This window comes from Triturus cristatus, chromosome 5_2 (assembly GCF_964204655.1).
Source record: "Triturus cristatus chromosome 5_2, aTriCri1.1, whole genome shotgun sequence".
Classification (NCBI taxonomy): domain Eukaryota; kingdom Metazoa; phylum Chordata; class Amphibia; order Caudata; family Salamandridae; genus Triturus; species Triturus cristatus.
In genome coordinates, this window is record NC_140588.1 from 151579485 (window position 1) to 151598399 (window position 18915).

An 18915-nucleotide genomic window follows, 5' to 3' on the forward strand; every position below is an offset into this window, starting at 1 on the left:
GGGGACTCTAGCAAGAGTCCATTGAACCGAACCATCCAAATATACAAAAAAAATGTACCCTTAATTTTCCAAAAACTACTAAGCAGAGTTACACCAAATCACAAAAAGCACACTCTGTAGGCCAAGATCTAGCTTCCTCCCAGATTTGGTGTAATTCGGTTCAGCAGGTTTTTGCCTTAGCTCTGCCTAAAGAAATCTATAAAAACTGCATGGGGAAATTGCTTTGGCCCCCACCTTTTTTATTGTCCCACTTAACAGATCACCCCGAAACTCTCTAGGAAGGGGCTGAAGTGAGTTTGCTTTTTTTGGAAAAGTTTGTGAAGATTCATCAAACGGAGCCAAAGATATTAGCAAATGAAAACATGCCTGGTCAATGGAAAACTTTGCCTAACTAAAACTACCCAGTGGTGATTACCACTGGGTAACATGTGTGTGTGGGGGTCACCACGGGGTAGTTGTAGATAGGATCGTGTTTCCATAGGAAGTGCTTTTTTTGTTTTGCTAATAACTGAAATGCCTTTTTTGTTTTCCTTATAAGTTTGGTGGCGTTTGACAAATCTTCACAAAACGTTCCAAAAAAGTGCGAGTCTAGTTTGCCATGACATTTTTTGAGGTGATCTGTCAAGTGAGGGCTATGAAAAAGGGGGACCAAAAATATATTTTCTCCTTTCATTTTTCCAAGGACATCCAGACACAGCTACAGCACAAATGGCTGAAAAGATTTACACCAAATTTGACAGAAAGCTACATCTTGGCCCAGAAAGATGCTTTTTCAGATTTGAAGTTAATCACTTCAGTACTTTTGAGCAATTGATGCTCAAAAACCTTGTTTGTATCACACTGAAGAGGATACAAGAGGCCCACAGAGCTCATAATGATACCTGATTGGCTGCCACAGCATCAGAAAGGATGTGGCAGCAGACTCTGTCCCGAGTCCTGAAAAAAGGTTACAAAATAGATATAAAGAGACAGGGTAGGGATACCCTGACCCCCTAGTCCTGGTTGTGGGGTCCCAGAGAGACCCACATAAAGCCAAAATCATATTATTTAAAACATTTTGCTGCAAGTTCATGGAGTATCCGTGAATCGGTGGTATTTTTTTTTTTTTTAAAAGCACAAGGTCCAGCTCAATTTAAAAGAATACCCCCTGTTATGAGCCATGGCCTGGGTGGGCGATGCAGTCTTTATGTGGGTAGAAGGGGTGTATGGCCCCTCTCTCCAAGATTCTAAGAGCCCTTGGAACCCCATCCCCTGCTGTTGATATTTTCATAAATGTATGGGGCATGGGCCCCCCCTCTCAGGGCCTGACTGTGAATTACTTGGGGTTAGCTGTACATAGTGGTGTTCGCTGCCAGGCCTGGCCAAAGGCCAGGTCCTGCTCACAAACCCCATTGGCCATGCCCTGCAGGGAGTTGACTGCCGGGGGGTTGGATGCAGGGCCTGGCCGCAGGCCAGACCCTAAAGCCAATCCCCAGCTGCGCACAGATGAAGTCTGTGTGTGTATGGGATTCGGCTTTACGTATGGTATTTATGTTACTTTACATTAAGAAAACCAAAGGTTAAAGTGATGTTATTGTTCGGTGAAATTTTAGACTAAAAATATGGAAAGTCACTGGTTATTATTATCTTTAGTATATATTATTTGTTCCCCAAGGTAACTATACCTCGTACTCTTGACATGCACTACTAATTACCCCACAAATAACATTATCCCTGTAACCTTTGTTTTTTCAGTGAATTTCTAAGGTTTTCAAATGCTAATTTCCTAACTATGACATGACTGCAATCTTTGTTTTTTTTTTCAGTGAAGTTCTATGTTTTTTTAACTAGTAGTCACGTTTGCAGAGTGGTGGAGAAAGAGGGCTTGACCTCTGACCAGCTCTCAGTAATCCTGCTGTTTAGGATTTACAGAAGGTACCAGGAGGGATTTTTGGCACCCAAGGTCCCTCAGGAGTAAACTGGACATCATCGCCCAACCAGTAGTGCATCTTGAGCCGAGTTTACAGAGTGGTGGATAAAGGGGACGTGACCTCCGAAGACCTCTTAGCAATTCCTCTGTGTGAGACTTATTGAAGATTACAGGAGGGGTAGTTGGTCCCCAAGGACATCCTATCTCTCCTGTTATCCCCAGTAAGTCCCACACAGCACGATTGCTGAGACCTGGTAGGAGGCCATGCCCCCTTTTTTACCACTCTAATAGTCAATTAGATGGGCAAGAATCTTTGCCTGAGGGACTCCTACTAATTGGAAGACGTATGTCCTTGAAATCGCTGAATTCACTCAGGATAATAGCAGTGTTGGTCATAGATTACCTCTTCTACATCCATTAAACCTTGCTCTAAGCTAGTTGGATCAAAGATTTTGTACTGTGCTCAAGCCAGGTTTAAACTAGGAAGAGGGCCTCAGCTGTGGTCTTTCATTGTTGGAATAAAAGAAAGATTAATACATTTCCTGAAGGCGCTGCTGTCTTTTAACTACCCTCCAGCTTCCAAATACTCCCAAACATTTTCTGATCTCTGTCTTCCTTGTGGCTAGTATATCCTTGTATGCCCCTCTGTCAGTATATATTTTCAGACTTTGGGCATGGGCATTTGTCTTGGGCTGATTTAAGATGTTTAGTAGCTGCAGTGCAAGCATGGTTACACCAGTCATGTGTCAGATTGTTGTGGCCTTTGCATGCTCCTAACATGGAGGCAACATAGGAGCATAAAGAATTGTATGCCTGGAGAATAACCTGCTGATATTTTCCTTGTCTGGAGTATGCTGTGAGGGCAGACTGGTTATCTCTCAGGAACTCTCACATTAATTGATCTTTGTCAATCATCTCCCACTTGGCCTATGTCCTCACATGTGACATCACTCATGACAAGTTCTATCACATCATTTATGACATCACTGATGACATTTCAAATGGCATCACTGATGACACCATCCAAGTTTTGTTTTCCTGCATATTGCTCTATACATTACTATGGCATTAGAGGCCTGACAGTAAGTACACAATAGCTCAGGAGAATATCAGGCATTGTTAGTGCCATCACAGATACAACTCCCTTAGGTGTAGAAAGCAAGTGTTATGTGCAACATTGACCATCTACCCTACACTTTACTGGTAGCAAGTTCACATTAGCAATCAACCACAGATATATGGGAAACCTTCATTGAGTATGGTGTTCAATCTGTTTACAACTGTTCACAGAAAGCCAAACTCCTAAAAATAGTGAATGTCAGTTCCAAAACAAATGCCCTACTAAGGGCAACTTTTATCTGTATCAAACCCTGACACTCACCAAACCTACAATGAGAAATGAATTTGATATCAGTAGGGAATTGGGTACTGTAAACAGTGTTTACTCTATGGAGAGAGTCAAGGCTGCCTACCAAAGATGATTTCTACTACTTAGAATCTTTCTCCTGTTGGAAAACTTTTCTTCAAAACTAAAAAAAACGTGTGTGGAACATAATGAACACAAGCCAACTGCCACCAGTACAGAGTCACACTTGAATACAAAGCTTCTACACACCTAAGGTGCATTAGGAGCACAGGTGTTTTGTAAACATACCCATTAGCCGGGCCCAAGCTGTACAACAATTAGGTAGCAAAGTGATATCAATCAATCAGGGTTTTGTAAAGTGCAGCTACTCATCTGTGAGGGTCTCAAGATGCTAAAAAGGGGGGCTTTGTAGGATGCTGGGGTCATCCAAAGGGCCAGGTCTTGAGGTCTTTGCTGAACTGGGGCAGTATGAGGGTTTGCTGCAGGAGGCGGAGGTCATTCCGGGCCTTGGCTGCGAGGTAGGAGGACTTCCCTATGGTTCTGTTCTTATGGATGTGTGGGACGGTGGCCAGAGAGAGGTTGGCTGATCGGAGGCATCTCTTGAGTGCGTGGAAGGAGAGGTGGCCAACTAGGTATGCTGGTCCAATGTTGTGGAGGGCCTTGTAAGTTTGGGTGAGGAGCTTGAAGCTTATTCATCTTTCAAAGGGAAGCAAGTGGAGATTGGGGTGATGTTGGGTGATGTGGTGGTGGCAGGGTATGTCTAGGACTAATCTGGCTGCGGTGTTCTAGATGGTCTGGAGCTTGATTGTCGTTTCTTGTTGATTCCAGCATAGAGAGCATTGCTGCAGTGTAGTTTGCGGCTGATGAGGGCGCACATGACCGTTTTTCTGGATTCGGGAGGGATCCATCTGAACGTTTTTCGCAGTATGCGGACGGTGTTAAAGCATGATGAGGATACTGTGTTGATCCGGCAGTTCATCATGAGAGCGGAGTATAGTATAATGCAGAGGTTTTTTGCATGGTCAGTCAGGGTGGGGGGGTTTCTGAGGACAAGGGGTCACCAGGTATCGTCCCAGGTGGATGGGGTGGGGCCAAGGATGAGGACTTTTCCCAGAGTTGAGTTTCAGGCATCTCCTCTTCATCCAGGTCTCAACAGCTTTCATCCCTTCTTGGAAGTTGTGCCTGGTGATTTTGGGTTCTTTGATGAGGAAGAGGATTAGCTAGGTATAGTCGGCATAGAAAACTATGCTGAGCCTGTGGTTTCTGAAAATGGTTGTGATAGGGCCGTGTAGAGGTTGAAAAGGGTGGGGCTGAGGGAGGATCTGTGGGGTACTCCACATCTAGTCTCTGTTGTTTACAAGAGGAAAGGCGGGAGTCTGATTCGCTGAGTTCTGCATTTGAGAAATGAACATATCCAGTCAAGGGCCTTTCCGCGAATGCCGAAGTCGTGTAGTCCTGTAGCTAGTGTGCAGTGAGAGATGGTGTCAAAAGCAGTTGAGAGGTCCAGGAGGATGAGGGCTGCCATTTGCCCCATGTCGAGGAGGGAGTAGTTGTCTTTGGTGGCCGCGCGTAGGGAGGTCCCTGTGTTAGGGTTGCTGCAGAGTCCAGATTGGGAGATGTCCAGGACTTTGTTGGCTTCAATGAAGTTTGCTAGCTGGGTAATATGGTACTTACCTGCCACTATGTAAACTATAAAAAAAAATAACACACTCATTGGATGATGTCATCTGTGATGTCATAAATGACATCATCAATGATGTCATTTGAGATGTCATCAGTGATGTCATAAATTATGTCATAGAACTTGTCATGGGTGATGTCACATGTGAGGTCATAAGCAGTGCATCGCATGGTTTCAACTTATAGTTAGTGCTGCTAACTATAACTGGTGAATTTCTGTGTTTTTTAGGTTAAAACATATTTCAGCAAACCATAACGTTACTTTAACCATTGTTTTTTAAACAAAAACAGATCTTTTATCTCACCTAACTATAACGTTATTTTAACCCTTCTTTTCAGGGAATTTCTAGGGGTTGTAATGTAAAGTAACTGCGTCAAAATGTCATAAATGAGTCCCTTGGTGTGGAGACCATGGGGCTCATTTTTGGGAATGTCATGCAGTGCAGCACAGCAGGTCACCTTGCTGTGCTGCACTGCATTACAGTGATAGAGCAGGAATGCATCACATTTAAGGCAATTCATCACATTCCCTTGCACTGGTGTATTTTGGAAGCCCAGCGCCAACGCAGGCACTGTGTGCCCCCATTGCAGCCTTTAACAATACATTTACTGCAATACTTTAAAGAGATAATCACATCAATTGGTGGTGGTTCTTTTTCCTGTGCTGGTACCTCCTCTACCACCTTAATCGATTCACAAAATAGATTTAAGAGTGTGTCTCTTACATCTCAAGTACTGAGCTTAATACTCTCTTTGCATACATGTCTTGTCTTTTTTAATCTTTAATGATTTTCTTTGTCCCAGGTCTACAGGATTTTGACGTATTTTGCATAGTACACGCTACACTGTCATTACAGCTCCTGATCACTTTTTCCGCCATATTGAGGTTCCACCAAGAAAATATTTACACAACTAATTCTTGACATGAGGGACTGATCTTACACAGTTCCTCTTTAGAAATAATCACAAAGCGTTCAAGAATATTGTAGGTATCAAAGTATACGTTTATGGTCAAAACTGGATATAATCATATATACACCTCTGAAACATAAAAAAACAACCACTTCAGCACTATGTTACCATGACAGAAAAATGCTCCCTCTGAAGACAAGAAAGAAAATGAGAGAAAAGAAGGACTCCTGATGACCTTATGCTACTTAAGTCCCTGCGTGCAAAAACAAATATCAGCAATAGCCAAATACTAGCAGCACACCATCACTGAACACTTATCAAAATTATCAAGCACTTTATCAACTTCCTGTCTTGCCCCTCTATACTACACTCAAAAGACATGTGCCTTGCCACCAACTACTTCCTCAATGAAAAAATACAGACAACAGCACATCAAAAAAAAAAGCTGCTTCCCCTTTGACATCCACTCCTCTTGGTGTATCCTACAAAGGTCATCCTTCAACTTCAAATCCATGTCTATTCAAGATCTCGTCAACTTCCTCCATCAAAGCTACACCTATGAAGACTATGTCTGGCCCTGATCCTTATTCAAATCCCTCTTTGGAGAAGATCTCTCACTTCTACTCACCATTGTCAATGACTCCCTCAGTTCAGGCATATTCAATCAAGTTTTCAAGACATATTAGATCCCCCCACACTTTAAGGAAACCACACTAAACCCTTGCAACCTCACCAAAAACATGTCCATCGTTCATCTACCCAAGATAATTAAAAAGGCTGTCTATGCACAAATTTAAGATCACATCAACACAACCCCATCTCAAAACTATGAATTCAGCTTCAAATCATCCTGCAGCAGTAAGGCAGCTACCTTACAAATCATAGATGGTATATCCTGACCACAGATCAGGGGTGAATGGTGATAATGGGCAAAATGGGTGTCACCCTGCCACCCTGAGGGGAGAGGCTAGAAGAGAATTAAAAAGCGCCAAGCAGCTGAAAATAATGTCCTACTTGCTGCTTTTCTATTTAAAATTGAGCAGCTGTGAGGAACTTTGCAGACACACGGTCCTGCTGCGTGTATGCCTGCTGGGCGTTGTATTCTTCCACTTGCAAGCACAAGATACAGCAGTGACATCATGGCAGAGAGTGTGTCAATTTACAATGCCATGAATAAGGTTGCTTTTCGGGCGCTCACACAATGACCCTGGGAGGAATTCACAGAACTCAATTCATTTCAATGGCATGGGGTAGGGCAGGCTGATAGGAAGAATGAGGTAATGGGTAGTGAAAATTTTATAGTCATCACAGGAGGGGCGGGCTGTAAGAGGAGTTCATTCGTCTACTCTCTTCATTCGTCTTGTGTGGTAGGCGGTGAACAACCTTTACAATGAAACTATTACAACGCACTACACTTACAACAAAAATTTTACAACGCAACATCCACTACAACGCATTCCATTACATAGCATGACACTACAACGCATGTTTAAAAACTACCTTTACAGCGCATTCCATTACATCACATACTACCTTTACAACGCATACCATTACAACGCAATCCAACACTTACCCTACTGTTGCACCCCCTGGAGTTAGAATAGTAATTTTTACCCCTATACTATCCAATACTTACCTTAAATGCAATTTAATATTATGCGTTGTAATGGTATGCGTTGTAAAGGTAGTATGCGATGTGATGGAATGCGTTGTAAAGGTAGTTTTTAAAAATGCATTGTAGTGTCATGCTATGTAATGGAATGCGTTGTAGTGGATGTTGCGTTGTAAAAAATGCGTTGTAAGTGCATGCGTTGTAAAAGTGTGCGTTGTAACGACGTACATCCGTGGTAGGCTATCACTTCTGAAAAAGCTCTGAAGCTCTTTTTCTCAGAGTACCTCTCTCATCTTGTTTGTTGCAGCACAGGCCAAATGAATACCGGTTGGTACCTATGTTCCCATTAAGCTATAATTACCCTGGCAATATTACACAGTTCCAATATGTTTTGGCACGGGGAGTGCTGGATTCGGCCCTTCTGGCAGGTTCACCCCTGAAACTTTTTGCTTTTTATTGTGACCTGGTGTTAGTGATTTTTGGCTTCTGCGCACTTTACCACTGTGTCCCAGGGTAAAGTGTGTGCGTGTAGCGAGGTTGGCTTGCCCTCCCATAGGAATGCATGGGGGAAGGTATTTGTCCCTGGTAGTTCCTGATGCGTGGGGAGTGCAGGTGCAAGTTTGGTATGTGCAGACTTGTGTGATGAAATGCTGCGCGATTATGTCTGCGGCGTCAATGTACCTAGTGTGGAAGTGCCACTTCTAGAAGTTGGCATTTCTGTGTGCAGTGTGAGATGAGTGCCTTGTCTGGCGATTGGCTGGCTGAGGTCATGTGATGGGCTAGGGAATCCCCAGAGTCAGGATGGGTCTGCCCCAGTGGTGGATAGGGAGATTTACATCCAGATGGGTGGGAGGAGTACACCTGGGACCTGAATAGGGCTGGGCTTTCCCCACACAATGCTGGCTCCGCCCCCTGTGGTGCGACTGATGGCCCTGGCCTGTTCTGTGAATAGGGAGAGGGGCTGAGCAAAACAACGTGCTCAAGAACCAGTTGCATCTGGTTCGCCCCTTCCCTGCACCTTGGGACAAAGGAAAAATGTGTATAAAAAGGGGCTGTGAGCCCTTACAAAATGTTCTCTGCTGATCCTAACTTGAGGGGGGCCTGCTGCTGCTGGGTGCCAGGAGAGACCGCCACTAGGGACTGCCTGCCTGCTGGAGGGCCCTGTGAGCTGGCCCCTGGGCCCAGTCTTTGCCCCCCTGCATCTAAAGCTTCTTTCTGGACCTTGCCTGAACCTAGCACCTGGAAGAGCGCTTTATTTTGCCTTCTTGTGAGAGAAACGCTTTATTTGTGGCAGTCCAAGGAGGCGCTGTGGAGGATGGTGGTGCCTGCTGCACGAAGCTGCACTGTGTGGGATTCCCCCGATTTGTGCCCTTTTAAGCGGGAGCCCACCCCGCATTGCGGTGCTCTTGCGGGTGCCTACCCAGCTTATTTGATTCGTTGTCTTTGAAACGAAGGCGGGAGCCCACCCCGCGCTTTGGTGTGAGGAGAGGACCTCCCTCCGGGCCGCTGTCGGCGTGACCCGGAAGACAGGCGTCGTAATCTGGCCAATCAGAAGCTGCACGGGGCAGCCAAACCCCGCGCGGCCCCAGGAGAAGACCCAGGCAGGAGCCCACCCCGCTGTGGGACGTGTACGTCCGGATCCCTCTAGAGCCTCGCAGCCACCGAGGAGCCAGGCGGGAGCCTACCCCGCTCTGGCAGACGCCCCCCAGCTGCCAGTGAAGAGAGCGAGGCAGCGAGGAAGCGCGACGCTGCTGCCCGGTGGAAGCCGGCGCCTGGCAGAAGGACCGAGTGGAGACAACGCGGGAGTCCCAGGTAAGCGGGACTCCACGTGGTTGTGGTCTCTGCCCCCTGTTCCCCACAGCGGCGCCACAGTTGCGGGCCGCTCCAAAGGGGGCACCACTGAAGTGAGCGTCCCTTCGCCCCAGGAGGGGCTTTATTATCCTAGAGCGCTAGTGCGCTCCAACGAAGGGGCAATCATTATTGTTAAAGAGTCCCCCGAGTGGGACTCCAACGGTTGGGGGCATTGTTTGTTAAAGAGCCAGAAAAGGCTCCCACGCCGGGCATTATTTGTTTTAGATCACTAGTGCGCTCCAACGTGACACAGTTATTCCCAGAGCCTAGGTGGCTCCAGCCCTGCGCAGTGTTTGTTGTCGAGCCCACGAGGCTCCAACGTGACTGGGGCATATTTCTTTTGCCGATCTAGAGCCCACGAGGCTCCCACGCTGTTCTGGGCACTCCATAGCCCGGAGAGGGCTCAAGAGGCACGCCGGTGCCAGGTTCCTTCCCAGCTGCCCAGCACTTAGTGGGCAGCTGCAACGTTTAGGTGGGGCCCTGCGCCCTGTGCGTTGCTGCATTCGCAGCTAGCCCTGACTCTGCTGGATATAGGGCGTTTGAGCCCCTGAGAGGCCAAGTTGGCCTGGGGACAGGTTTCTTGTGTTGTGCCCTCACCTAGGGTACATGAGCATTTTTACAAGTGTACTTTGGCGCGTGCGCATTGCCTTTATGCTATTTTCATTCCTAAACTGTGTTTATGCATAGGAGATTGTTTTGCTAGTAGAAATTATGCTAGTGTGTTCAGGGTTCCCTGCGTAATATTTTCCTAAGGTAGTTAGGGTTGCGTAGGTGGTACTTACCTGTTACCAGTGGTTACTGGTTGTGCGCTACATTTATTATTTGTTCTACATTTCTACATTTATAATTTGGTGATTTGTGATGATTCTGACAGTGGTCCATGTGGCCCTGTCTTGTGTAAATAGTCCCCTTTAAAATTCTGGCCAGTGCCAGTTGGCACAGTGTAATTTGTGTGAATATTATCTAATGTGTTTTGGTATAATACAAAGGCTATTTTTATATAATACCTTGTGTGGAGTTTCTTTTGTGGTGGGCCTTGGGTGTTGTTGCTGGGTGCGCGCGCAAACGCTTTACACATTGCCTCCGGGATAAGCCTGACTGCTCGTGCCAAGCTACCAAGGGGGTGAGCAGGGGTTATCTTTGGCGTGTAACTCCCCAGCCCTGAGTAGAGTGGTGGTCTCCGCCTGGCTTTGGCGCAAGCCCTAGACAACCAGAAATCCCATTTCTAACAGGGAGGCTAAGCAATTTACCCAGAATAACATCACATTACAAAGAGCCGGCACTGAGACTCAAAATGCCAAGTAGTGCTGTTTTAGGTTTTGTCTTTGCAGCTCTTCTGCTGTGGTTTTGCAATCTCTTGTGTTTAATATGTCTTAAAAAGGGCCTCTTATCAGTCCCGATAGCTGAATTACTGTGTCCATTCACTTTTGTGCGGAACACTTTTTTTTGTTAACTTTCCCTGGCTGCACGCATTTATGATACTTCTACTAAAGTTGTTCACACTGTTTAAGCCCTGTTCACTGTCAAGATACGATCTCTTTCACGGAAAAGGCAGACAGCCAATAACAGTATGCTGGAATGCTTACTTTTTATTACTTAGTTGTGGAAAGCAGATACTATAGTCTCAGATGTATGCTGCATTTCCTATTCAAGCGTCAGTACCTTTCTTTGAACTTTCTTGGCATTATCAGAATGTTTTTTTCAACTTGATCTATTTGTTCAATGTGATTTGATTCAGCTAGGCATGATAGATTATGGGAGATCCTTGAGGAGTTGAGAGTTGACCCACACATTATTGTTTTCTTAAGAAACTTGTATAATGGTGCATCAGCCAGAGTGCGCTTCGGAGCAGGGGGTGAGCGTACGGCAGCCTTTGCCGTACGGAGGGGGTCAGGCAGGGTTGTGTGCTGGCCCCTTTCCTTTTTAACCTGTATATTAATGGACTGGGTGATACATTAGTTAGATGTGCACAAGATTTTCCACAAGTTGCTGGTCGTTCCATTCCAGCTCTTCTTTATGCGGACGCCACAGTTTTGATGGCAAGAACCCAAATTGGTCTTCAACGGGTCCTTTACTGTTTCTCAAGCTTTATGAAGGATCTTGGTCTTAGCACCAATATATCTAGGACGTTTGTAATGAGATGCGGGCAAGGCCCTGTGAGACCAAGAGATATATTTGTGGATGGCCACAACCTAGACTCAACTAAACGTTTCTCATATCTTGGAGTACAATTTAATTACAATGATTCATGGGCTCAAACCATAATCATGAAAAAATTAGTATTCATTCGGACATCCACTGCCCTTGTAACTTTCTCAAAGAAATTAGGAAAGAAACCTCCGGAGGAACTCCTACAAATATCTAAAAGAAAATGCATTACATCTTCTATGTATGGAGCAGGGGTGTGGGGCCAAGCTGACACCAAGCTGTTGCAACGAGTCGAAAAATTCATTTTTAAAATTTATTCTATCAGTTCCACCTAGCACACCTTCTTATGTTTGCCACGAGGAGTTGGGTCTCTCCTTCATTTCTGACCTTATTAAAATAGAACTGATACTGCTGTGGCACAGTATCTTGACAAAGGAACACACGCAGCTAAATAGGGAGATTCTGCAGGACTGTCTTAAATTAGACGGAGCTTTAAAGATTCCCTGGGTTAGATTTGTCTGTGACTTTATGACAGATTTAGGTCACCCAGAATACTTAACCGACCCCGCGACACTGCAGACAATCCCTAGAAAATGCCTTAAAAAGGAGGGTTTATACTTGTTAGAAACGGTTGAATTGTCAGAAGAACTTAAAAGCCTAGTGTTAGCCAACACCAACTACTATTATCAACGTTAAGAATGGAGCCATATTTGTCATTTGTCCCAGGGACTATGATAGAATGCTATTGACTAGGTTTAGGCTCAATACAGTGTATCGATTAGGGACTTTGCCAAAAATGAATGACTGGTCACGACAGTTACCATTATGCCCTTGTAACAACCTATCTACTATTCATTTAGTACATTTAGTTCTTTTTTGTACATTTTACTTAGAGTTAAGGAAAGGGTGGCTACTTCTACTTTTAAAATCTCAGGGGCTGTGGCAATGTCATCCTGCTGTGATAAAACTCCAGCTCCTGGAGAATGAACATGTCGCTTGGAGGTTAGCCATGTTTTTAAAGAGCGTGCTCCGGCTAAGAAAAAGTTTTATTATTGAAGAATTTTAAACATTAATGAATTAAGTTGTTATAACTGTAGGATATTTTAAGGAATGAACCGTGTATGTATATTTAAAAATGATAAAAATGTACTGTTTACTGTGATTGCTTTTGTTTTTAACTTTTGGATTTTATTGCTGATTGGATTACATTTAATGATTTTATGATTGTTAAAAATAACATTTGAATAAAGCTTTCCTTGACTTGACTTGGTCAATGTGATTGAATTATACATTTTGTAATATGCAAAGCACACTATAAAAAAGTTATTATACAAGAGCTATGCTATATTTTACTACTAAACAGGCAGACGCAAGTGCATTTATCTTGCAGACAACAGGGTCAGGATTTGATGGTGCAGCAATGTTTTAGCACTGAGCCCAAAAATTGTCAGAACTTCTTTAATCAGATAATATTGCTATATCTGACTACTAGACAGGCAGTCACAAGTGCAGTTATCTTCCAGGCAGGCAGCGGGGTCATTATTAGAATGGTGCAGCAGGTGCACTGTGGCCCAAAAGTCCTCAGAACTCCTCTAAACACCTAATATTGCTATACGTTACATCCAAACTGGCAGTTACAAGTGCGGTTATCCAGCAAGCACTAGGGTAATGATTTCAATAGTTCAGCAGGTGCAGTGGCACTAGGATCAAAGCTCCAGACACCCCACTAAACACCGGTTATTGCTATATTTCACAACTAAACAGGCAGCCACAAGTGCTTTAATCTTTCGGGCACTAGGGTCATGATTTCAATGGTGCAGTAGGTGCAGTGGCCATGGGCCAAAAAGTTGTCAGAAATTGTCTAAATACCTAATATTGATATATTTTACTTATAAACAAGCAGCCATGAGTGCAGTTATCTAGCAAAGACTAGGGTCATGATTTCGATAGTGCAGCAGGTGCAGTGGCACAGAGTCCAAAAGATCCCCACTAAACACCGATTATTGCTATATTTGATTTCTAAACAGGCAACCACAAATGCAGTTACTTTGCAGATAACAGGGTCATAATTTGAATGATGCAGCAGGTGCAGTAGTACCGGGCCCAATATTTTCCAAAAATCCTCTAAACACAACCTATTGCTATATTTGACTACTAAACAGGCAGTCACAATTGCAGTTACCTTGTAGTTAAAAGGAACTTGATTTGTATGGTGCAGCAGGTGCAGTAGCACTGGGTCCAAAAGCTCTAGGGACCCACTAAATCCACAATATTGCTAAATTTTACAACTACACAAGACAGTCAGAAGTGTATTTATCTAGTCTAGCAGGCAATAGGGTCACAAATTGAGTGGTGCAGCAGGTTAAGTAGCAAAAGGACCAAAGTCTCTAGGCACCCTGTCAAATACATAATATTGCTATATTTTACCACTAAACAGGCAGTCATAAGTGCAGTTACCTTGCAGACAACAGGGTCATGATTTGAATTTTGCAGCAGGTGTAGTGGCACCAGGCCCAAAAGTTGTCAAAACTCCTCTAAACACCTAATATTGCTATATTTTATTACTATACATGTGGAAATTTAGCTTGCAAACTGAACATTATCTGCGCCATCTTGCCTCTCCCCAGTGCCACGCACAGCGAATGCACGGCCGCCATTTTAGGCACCCCACTCTCTCTCCCCGCTCATTCTCGATCGCCAGCGCTTTCCCCTGGCGCTGCAAGCATCCCCCCGCGCGCCGGCCGCCCCCGCTCTCTCATACACGGGCCATAAACCCTCTCCTTCTGCGCGACCCTGCTACGGAACCACATCCGACCGACATCCCATACATGGTCATGCCGCTCCTTTGATAACCCCCTTCCTCTGCGCCCCATTGTCCGAACTGGTCCCAGGCCACCACCTAGCCCTGCGGATGCAGTTTATTGCCCCTACTGTAAGGGAAACACCCCACATCAAAGGGATTACAGTGGATCAAAGCCCCTACCCCCTGAGACCCGGCCGGTCGCACACACCCCCGGGAATTGGCGGAATTCCCTGCTGCGCGATAGCCATCTCCTACTGCGGGTAAGGTGGGAACTTCTACTGTAACTATGTGTGGGATCGGATCTGAGCCGGGGCTTCAGGGGATGTTCTCTCATGCATCAAGGGAATCTCAAGAATGTACTATGTGTAATAAAGCAATAAACCGGTGTATAAGAGACCAGGTCTCAGAGATGCAGTTAGAGCACCTCGTGACAATACCTTGCTGTCTGATCTGATGTGTTCTGCTCCGACGGAATAAAACTTTGTTTCCTGCCTTCCAGTCTCCGGCGCCTGCCTCTTTCATTGGTAAATTATCGAGTGGTATGAGAGGCGATTACCGCCGGGCAAATACTTGAAAGGTTATCGACTGAAACTGCCGCTACCATTTAACAATTGGCGTCCCAAACGTGGGGCCCATCAGCGACACGTGGATCCAGTGGGAGAGGTCCCGACGACAGAGTGAACGACTGCAATGATCGGGAGAGCTCCTGCCCAATAGACCCTCGTCTGGCAGCCGATCATCCGAACTTCACTGGTTCTGAGCAGACCTCTCTCGAGTGATCTACGGTCCTGACTGGGAACCATCAGGAGTGCCGCGGCAAATACGGAGAGTAGAGGACGATCGGGCGCTGGAGGCGGAAGACGAGAAACTGTCCACGCGGTCCGGGTAAGGTCGTGATACACGACAAATTGCGAAATAATTGATTGATTGTCCGAAGCTTTGGAATACTAGTATTGCTCATTGATTGTGCTCATTGATTGTTCTCTTTGAGATATTCGCTGTCTACAAACGGGGAGGAGTAGAAATACTCTCTCTCTCTCCCTTTGCAGATAGTGAAGGGTAGGTAACGCAGACTTTTGTCCCCGTTGAAACCCGTCGCGCCTATCTTTATCTCCCCACTGATTGATTGTCCGAACATTGATTGTTTTGAAGAATAGTGCTCTTTGAGATATTCTCTGTTTGCAAATAACGTAGAATAGAAATATTCTGTCTAGTCTTTGCAAATAGTGAAGGGTAGGTAATGCTGACTTTTGTCCCCGTTGAAACCCGTCATGCCTATCTTTATCTCCCCATTGATTGATTGATTGATTGTCCGAACACTAGTTGTTCGATATTGGTTCTTTGGAGGTATTCTCTGCTTACAAATAACGAAGAATAGAGATATTCTGTCTAGTCTTTGCAAGCAGTGAAAAGATAGGTAGTGCTGACTTTTGTCCCCGTTGAAACCCGTCATGCCTATCTTCTCCCCACTGATTGGTAGTTGGTTCTGCCCGGACCGCTTATTAGAGGTGAACCATCCGGCTCCACTGGAGGGCACCCCTAATAAGGACATGTTCACTAAATATGGACTAGTCGCCGTAGCTTATACCAAGCTATGGCATAAATATACAAAGAAGGACCCCGAGAGTCAGTGGCCACTGATGGGATCCTTCGACGACCGTAAGATAGAAGTGCTAGAAATAGCTCTGCGTAGCAATAAGACAACGCCTACTATGCTTGACAGTATTGGCATGTGGCGCAGAGAAGCAACGCAACGGAAAAAGAGGGAAGAAGTAAAAGCAGAAAAGGAATTACGAAAGGCAGCTCATCTTGCCGCTAGAAAGTTAGAAGAAGAAATAAAGGAGAGAAGGGAAACTAAACTAAGACAGGAGCCCGAAACATCAGGCCAGTACGCTGTTAGGACCCCTTCTTTGCTCTACCCTGAGTTGTCCTCCAAGCAGCGAACGAATGACGAATTACTGTTAGGTCCCCCGATCATTTACATGCCCCCTCCATATGCACCCTCCCAGTCAGTAGTGCAACACCCACAACCCCCGAACACGAGCGAAAGCAGTACAGGGGCCTCGGTCCTCACGGCCTCCGCGCCGGCCGAGCCTCCTGTGCTGAACACAACGTCGGCAATAACGCTAGATGACCATGAGATGGGAAAGAAAGATTCCACCAGAATGAATTGATTAACGAAGGATGAACGAGCAGGAATTGATAAGATAGTAGGGACACTGGTGGAGCGAAAAGAAAGTGAGGAGTATATAACAGACGTGTATAACTCGTATGCCGACAGCCGCAGACGACACTTTGTCGTACGGCTCTGTTATCACGCCCTGAATGCATATGAGGATAGATACCACGATAAAGGTCCTGAAGGCTTAGCGGCCCTATATAGGAAGGTAGACATCGGAGAAGAAAGAGAGGGCGACGTGACGAACCTCTTCACTCGTACACTCGAGGTCTACCGACACCTTAAAGAACATAGGCAGACCACCAAAGCAGAAACCCCCATAGCGACTAAGCCCCAGGAAGGAAGGGCTGATGCCATGATGCCCATCAAAGAAGCTGCCCCCTACTGGGTCCCCCCACGAGGTCAGGGAACACATGACGACATCAACCACCAAGATGCAAAGGGAAGGGTTGTATATAACTGGGTCTACCAGCCGTGGGACCGGCAAGATATTTTGACCTTTAGAAAAACTCTACCCGACTTGAGAAAGAACCCGACTGCCTTCTACACTGAACTGGGTACAGCCTTAGGTTCTACGATAATGACTTTAGCAGATATCGACTTGTTCTTTGGGCTATGTCTGCCGGCTGATGTGTGGAAACAAATCCGGAAAGTTGACCACGCTGAGCCGTTCGGATATACCTGGGTACAACTCGATACCATAGATAAGCAGCGAGAACCAGGACAGAAACCCCCGAAAGCCATATTAGAGCTCCCAGACAAGATTGTACTAAAGCTGAAGACTCTAATCCCAGAAAGAAAGGTAGACTGGTCGATAGTGACGGCTTGCCGCCAGAAACCCCAGGAGGATGTGTCTGAATACTTCTCCCGATTCGAGACTGTGTTTTCCGATTACAGTGGCCAAGACATGACCACCGCAACCGGACATCACCTCTTTGTCCAGAATTATGTGAAGGGTCTGTCACAAGAAGTTTCCCAGAAACTACAGACCAGCGAGAGTAGTTGGGCAGCCTCCAAACCCGCAGCAATTCGTCAGATGGCCTAATACTACGAAAACCAGAAAAACGAGAACGATAGGGCGTCACAGAGAAGAAGAAAATGGAACTGAAGGAGAGGGTAATGATAGCACAGTTGCAAGGGGTGACCATAGGAAGGGAACCCCCGAAAGAGAATTACCAACCAACCGCCCCTAGAAAGCTACCCCCTAGAGACCATACACCTGCACCCTACAACGGACGGAGAGACTTAGATGGGAACCAATGTGCGTTCTGTAGAGGGTTCGGACACTGGAAATCCCAGTGCCCGGTCCTTCTGGAACTGAACAAAAATAGGGATCCCAGAGACACAGCATATGACCCCAGAAATAGAGGACAGGGACGAGGGCACACGAACGACGCAATCAACGTCAGGCCAGGCAGACCAAACACCTTTGATCGCCCCCGACAAAACCAGTGTCAGCAGTCCGACTACGAAAGCACCCATGACTTCGCATAGGACCGCCAGGGGCAAGGGAGGGATCCAGTCGAACTCCGTGTTGACCAGCAAGGTCCTTACGTCACTGCTAAGGTCTTGGGCACAAAATCTCCATTCCTGGTAGACACTGGGGCGACACGTAGTGCGTTATCCAAACGACTGATCCCTAGGGCACCCTTGTCTGGCTCACATGTAACCTCAATAGGCTTCGATGGAACGCCCTCCACTAACCCCTTATCAGCACCAATCTCCTTTGACTTAGAAGATAACACCACTGACACGACCTTTCTGCTCTCCTCCAACACCCCCGATGCTATTATGGGACTTGATTTGCTAAAACATTTTCGAGCTACCATCAGATGCTCCCCAAACGGAGTTCGAGTCTTCCTACACGATAACCCAGATCTGTCCAGACCCTGTCACACACGGCGTATGCTTTCTATAACCGATGCTGACATGTCCCTACTCGATACATTACCTTCACATCTATGGGCTAAAACCGACTCAGATGTAGGGCGCATGGTGATTGACCCAGTACACATAACCGTCCGACCGGACGCAGTGCTCCCAAAGCTTCCACAGTATCGGATATCACCCGAAGGCGAGAAGGCATTGGTGGAAATCATCGAGTCCCTAGTCGAGGCAGGAGTGGTAGAAGAAGTAGTCAGTAATGTTTGCAACAGCCCTATCCTACCCATTGTAAAGAAGCAAGGCGAGGGAGATGAGAAAGCCTACCGTTTCATTGTTGATTTGCGAGAGGTTAACAAAGTAGTCATACCCCAGTACCCCGTGGTCTCAGACATCACCACCATCCTCACCCTGATTCCATCCACTGCCACCACCTTTACTGTTATTGATCTCAAAAACGCATTCTTCTCCATCCCCATCCACCCAGACAGCCGTTACCTCTTCGGCTTCACCCTAAAAGCCCGTTCAAACAGATTCTGTAGGGCACCCCAAGGCTACACTGAGAGTCCCAGCA